The sequence below is a fragment of the Caretta caretta genome, chromosome 12 (assembly GCF_965140235.1).
Source record: "Caretta caretta isolate rCarCar2 chromosome 12, rCarCar1.hap1, whole genome shotgun sequence".
NCBI lineage: Eukaryota > Metazoa > Chordata > Testudines > Cheloniidae > Caretta > Caretta caretta.
In genome coordinates, this window is record NC_134217.1 from 15685399 (window position 1) to 15691238 (window position 5840).

The window sequence follows — 5840 nt, forward strand, 5'->3', positions numbered from 1 at the left end:
ATTCTGTTTAATATTTGTTTTGCAGCAGTGCATGCCCAAAGGTCCAGCTGAAATCAGGGCCCATTGTGCTAGATGCTGTGCAAACAGTGAGAGATTCCCTGTCCCAAAGAGCTTACAAAATAGTATTTCTGTACAAGATTTTTCTACTGAGTTATAGCTGAGAAGACAATTTCTCTTTAAAAGAAAAAAACATATTCCAGAATGAGATTAAAGGTGTAAAAGCCCAGGAAAGTTCCACAGTTGTAAAAGGTTACTAAACCATGGGATGATTCTACTCAGATGTGTTTATGAAAATGATAAAATGATATTTTGTGATATGCAAATTGGGATGATATGCTCCTTGGTGGTCACATGGATAACTCAACATGCCTGATGTCTTGATGAAAGTGATGGTATAACATTTGATTACATGAATAGAGGACACTGTGCGAACAGTGGTTTGGAAGAGAACTATGACAAGAAAAGACTTGGGTGTTGAACATAACCTTGTGTTGTATGTTCAATGCTCTCATATAATGAAAGAGAAACAGATGCAGGATTTTTTGTTTCTGTTGTATACAATAAACTTGATAGATCATTGAAACAAATAAACTGAAAAAAGACAACTTGCCTAATACTGAGGGAAATTTTTTATTGTATGCAAAGTAACCCATGTTAATGAATGCCAATTTCATGAAAGTCACACGTTGCTTGTTGCATGATTTTGCTCATATTAATGTATTAGCTTTACAGAGATTGTAAACATAACATAACAGAGTCTTAGAATCAGTAATAGTGCTATCAGTAATATATGTTATTGCTGGTAAAAGTCCATTGTCAAAATGAAACCATTGTGGTCAATGCAAAGGGTATCAATAACAGAACAAGGTGTGAGAGTGCACCTTATCTTAGATTTTAGCTATTATTTTTCAGTATACTCTTGTTTGTTTTCAGCTTTGCATAATTAATTAGAAACTCTAGTTCATGCAGAAGAAGAGGTATGTCCAACTGTTTCTCACAGATGTCAGTTGAAACCAGCTATCACATTAACACCATATGACAGTTACAGTTTCGTAAATCATTCCTTGACCTGGTTTGCTTCTGAATAAGTTTCTGTCAAAAGAAAAATGTTTATCTTAATACATATGCTCCCCAGCCACTTTTATCCATTGACTTCATTGGGAGTTTAGTCTCTTCCCAAAATAATAATAATTTTAAAAAAGAATTTGGTTACATTCTGCATTGTCATTAATAGTGGACATATTTAAAGCCCCAGTTCAGCAAGTTACTTAAGCACATGCTGGATATCGGTAGGTCAACTAACATGGTTAAAATTAAGCATATGCTTAAGTACCTTGCTGAAACAGGGTCAAACTTCCCATTACGCCACAGAGAGGGTGTGAAGAATTACATCTTTCTCAGTATGACTTCCTTCTTTCTATCACACAACCCCATTTTCCTAAAAAAGGAGATTTTTGCTAGTTAAGCAGGAGGCACTTTTATAAAACCTGTTAGATTTCTCCTAAATCTAAAAGTAATTAAAAGTAGTGGGCTTATTAATGAAGAGGTCATTATCTGTCCCCATTGCCTCACTTCTAGTTTAAATAAGAGGTTGGGCTGTGGTGGAGAGCCTAGCATGTCAAAACAGGCAATTTACTGCTTTAGAAAAATACTCCAATTCACATATAAATCTCACATCACATGGTTTAAAGGTGACCTGCGAATGAAGAAGAAAAAAAAATGTATCCCTGGCCTTTTTTGCATCCTCATGGGGTAGAAAGAAAACTGAAAGGCTTGAGAGTTGCGGGGATTTTGTTTTCCTTTGTTTTTCAGAGGGTTTTTTTCTGCTTGTTTTTACCTCAGAAATATCGAGAACATGAATTCTTTGCTTCTCTGGTTTTGCTGGATGATTCCTTTGTCTCTAGAGGAGAAGAGAACTGGAAATTTCACAACAAAAGATTAGAATACTGCAATTGAGAGGTAAACATTCAAATATCATGTCAGCCTCCCCTCTTCCCCTTCCCCCCAAAAAAGTCACAAGATTGTGTTAAAAAACATGAGGTTAAAAATACATTTAAGGTTCTTTTATTTGCCTTTTGGTTTTGATCCTTCATGGTACAGTGGGAAAGGAGTGTCACATTTTCATGCTTTTCTCCACAAGCATGAAAGCTAAAAACTTACTTAAAAAAGAAAAAAGCTGCAATTCTCAAATATTCACATAACTCCAGGAACAGGGGGTTTAAGAATAACTCGAAGTGTCATAGCCCTCACAATATAATCACAAGAGTTGGCAACTCTGTAATTGTGTGTGAGAACTTTGATCTAAATACAGGTTAACCAAAACCAACAAAAAACAAACAAAAAAACACCACAACAAAAGAAAGGGTTTGAAATAGGGCTGTCGATTAATTGTAGTTAACTCATGCAATTAACTCAAAAAAATTAATCATGATTAATTGCAGTTTTAATCGCACTGTTAAACAATAGAATACCAATTGAAATTTATTAAATATTTTGGATGACTTTTTACATTTTCAAATATATTGATTTCAATTACATCACAGAATACAAAGTGTACACTGCTCACTTTATATTAAATTTTTTTTACAAATATTTGCACGGTAAAAATAATAATAAACAAAAGGAACAGTATTTTTCAGTTCACCTCATACAAGTACTCTAGTGCAATCTCTTTATTGTGAAAGTGAAACTTACAAATGTAAATTTTTTTGTTACATAACTGCACTCAAAAAACAAAACAATGCAAAACCTTAGCGCCTACAAGTCCACTCAGTCCTACTTCTCGTTCAGCCAATCATTAAGACAAACAAGTTTGTTTACATTTATGCTGCCCACTTCTTATTTATAATGTCACCAGAAAGTGAGAACAGACATTCACATGGGACTTTTCTAGTCAGCATCGCAAGGTATCTACATGCCTCATATACTAAACGTTCATATGCCCCTTCATGCTTCAGCCACCATTCCAGAGGACATGCTTCCATGCTGATGACGCTTGTTAAAAAAAAATGCGTTAATTAAATTTGTGACTGAACTCCTTGAGGAAGAATAGTATATCTCTTGTTCTGTTTTACTCGCATTCTGCCATATATTTCATGTTATAGCAGTCTCGGATGATGACCCAGCACATGTTGTTCATTTTAAGAACACTCTCGCTGCAGATTTGACAAAACACAAAGAAGGTACCAATGTGAGATTTCTAAAGATAGCAACAGCACTTGACCCTAGGTTTAAGAATCTGAAGTGCCTTCCAAAATCTGAGAAGGATGAGGTGTGGATTCAATCAGAAGTCTTAAAAGAGCAATACTCCGATGCACAAACTACAGAACCCAAACCACCAAAAAAGAAAACCAACCTTCTGTTAGTGGCATCTGACTCAGATGATTAAATGAACATGCGTCAGTCCGCTCTGCTTTGGATTGTTATCGAGCAGAACCCATCATCAGCATGTCCCCTGGAATGGTGGTTGAAGCATCAAGAGACATAGGAATCTTTAGCACATCTGGCATGTAAATATCTTGAGATGCCAGCTACAACAATGCCATGAGAATGCCTGTTCCCGCTTTCAGATGACATTGTGAACAAGAATCAGGCAGCATTATCTCCTGCAAATCTAAACAAACTTGTTTGTCTGAGCGATTTGCTGAACAAGAAAAGGACTGAGTGGACTTGTAGGCTCTAAAGTTTTACATTGTTTTATTTTTGTATGCAGTTATTTTTTGTAAGTTCAACTTTCATGATAAAGAGCTTGCATTACAGTACTTGTATTAGGTGAATTGAAAAATACTATTTCTTTTGTTGTTTACAGTGCAAATATTTGTAATCAAAAATAAATATCAAGTGAGCACTGTACACTTTGTATTGTGTGTTATTATTGAAATCAATATATTTGAAAATGTGGAAAAATCCAAAAATATTTAAATAAATGGTATTCTATTTATGTTTAACAGTGTGATTAATCCCACCATTAATTGCGATTAGTTTTTTTAATCACTTGACAGCCCTAGTTTGAAATAATCTGACCAAAATATCTTTCCATCTCAATTGTTCATGTTTCAGAATCTTGGGGTGCTATAACAGCATTAGTTCTGCAGTCCGACAAACAACCAACAGCAAAAATAAGTCCTCGTATCTCTAAAGTTAAATAAATAGGCATATTCATACTCAATTACCAGATATGAGACATAATCAAAAGATTTTGGCGAACAGGTTAGACAGGTCACAGCAGATACAATATTATTACAAAGGCAGAAGACTTTTATTGAATTTAGAAAACAAAGACTCCGTTAGAAACTGGCAAAAGGGTTGCTGTCCAGAAAAAGCTATCATGAATAAAAAAAAAAAAAGTCACTTTGTTCACATTCAGTGATCACAGACAAGTGGTAAGGTTTTATGAAATAATTGTAGATAGCTACTAAAGGTAACTGAGAATGTGAGTGAGATAAACAAGCAAGCATAGAAGAGTGAAGTGAGCGCAGATGCATCAGGAAAACACAAACTTTGTGGATTGAGCCTGTTTTGTACAATATGAAAAAGACTGATGAGACTGTTAAAGATATGGAGACACCTAATGACATTTTACATTACAGTAGATCCAAAAAACTGTTGGCATGTCCACGAATACTGATTGAAACCTGTTGGCACTGTAGTAACAATACAAACAAGGGTATCCTAAATCATTGTACACGTTAGAATTTGTTCAATCGGGGAATTTAGAAAAACACAATTAAAAGTGGAGATATGCTGGAGAGGGCTACTCTTCAGCAGGATGCTTGAGGTACCACACATCCTTCAGGGCACTGTGCAGTGTCACACCACCCATTGATTCATGCATGGAGAGACAGGGACCAGGTGCAGAAACTGAGAGAATAAAACCAGTAGCCTCACTACTGTGTTCCCTTTATAAGTGATTTCTTTCATTAATTAAGGAAAAGATTACATACCTGAGCAAGGTACTAAGGAGCTGCAGGCATCCTCTTGCTCCTCTGCATCATGGGATAGATTGCAGCAGCGCAAACAACCTCCACAGGGCCTCTCCCACGTAGATAGGATGGATAGGCAGAAGTAGGGAGGGAACACCTGCACAGCAGCCCCACAGTCACACACCCTGGCCAGAAAGGCTGAGCTGACCCACAGGAAAGTAATCGGCACCACGTAAAGGGCTGACACGGATTAACTCCCCTCTCCTGGCCCAGAGAAACAAGGTAGGGAAGTCAAGTACCAAACAGTAAGTATGAGTCACAATTTGGTCCCTGTTTTTCTCCTGGGGCAGTACAACTTCATGCTCCCCCTTTCTCAGGACTAGCGGTAACTCTACAATCTAGCTCTACATAAATATTATCTAAAGCATGCCTCATTCATCACTGAAATACCCATTGGAAGGTAACAGAGAATGCAGAACAGGCAGGAAAACAGATCAGAATTGGAGCTGGGCGGGAGGGGAAGGGAACTGGAGGAGGGGATGCAGAGACAAAAACGGAGTGGGGCATATGGGAGGCAGAGTTAATAATTACATTAAATGCTAGGGACAGAAGACAGGGTCACTGAGGGTTGTATGAAAAAGTGAAAGGGAGGGGAGAGGAAAATGGTGTTATGTCCTTTCCTTTCACTGGATGACAAGTCATCTCAAATTTTAGTTTGAGGGAACAACCATGCTGTTGTCCCCTTCTCCCGGCACCTACAGATCTGCACCCTCTGGCTCCCAAGGAGCACCGCCCCCTCTCCCACTCTCCCTGGTCCTGTGCAGACTTCAGAAGAGGGAGGAAGCACAGACCTGACCAAGCTGGACAGCTTCTTCCCCTCTTGCAGGTGGCTCTATGAGCAGGGGGGCATTGGAAGTA

At 37.7% G+C, this 5840-nt stretch overlaps 1 long non-coding RNA gene across 1 annotated transcript; it reads right to left on the reverse strand.

The window, feature by feature from the left end:
• Window positions 1-674: 674 nt before the first annotated feature.
• LOC125620804 (uncharacterized) lies at window positions 675-5249 on the reverse strand. The gene is made up of 3 exons (XR_007352324.2): window positions 4944-5249; window positions 1838-1916; window positions 675-1092 (listed from the first exon to the last, which is right to left on the reverse strand). It is a non-coding gene; the product is annotated as an uncharacterized LOC125620804 (long non-coding RNA).
• Window positions 5250-5840: the final 591 nt, after the last annotated feature.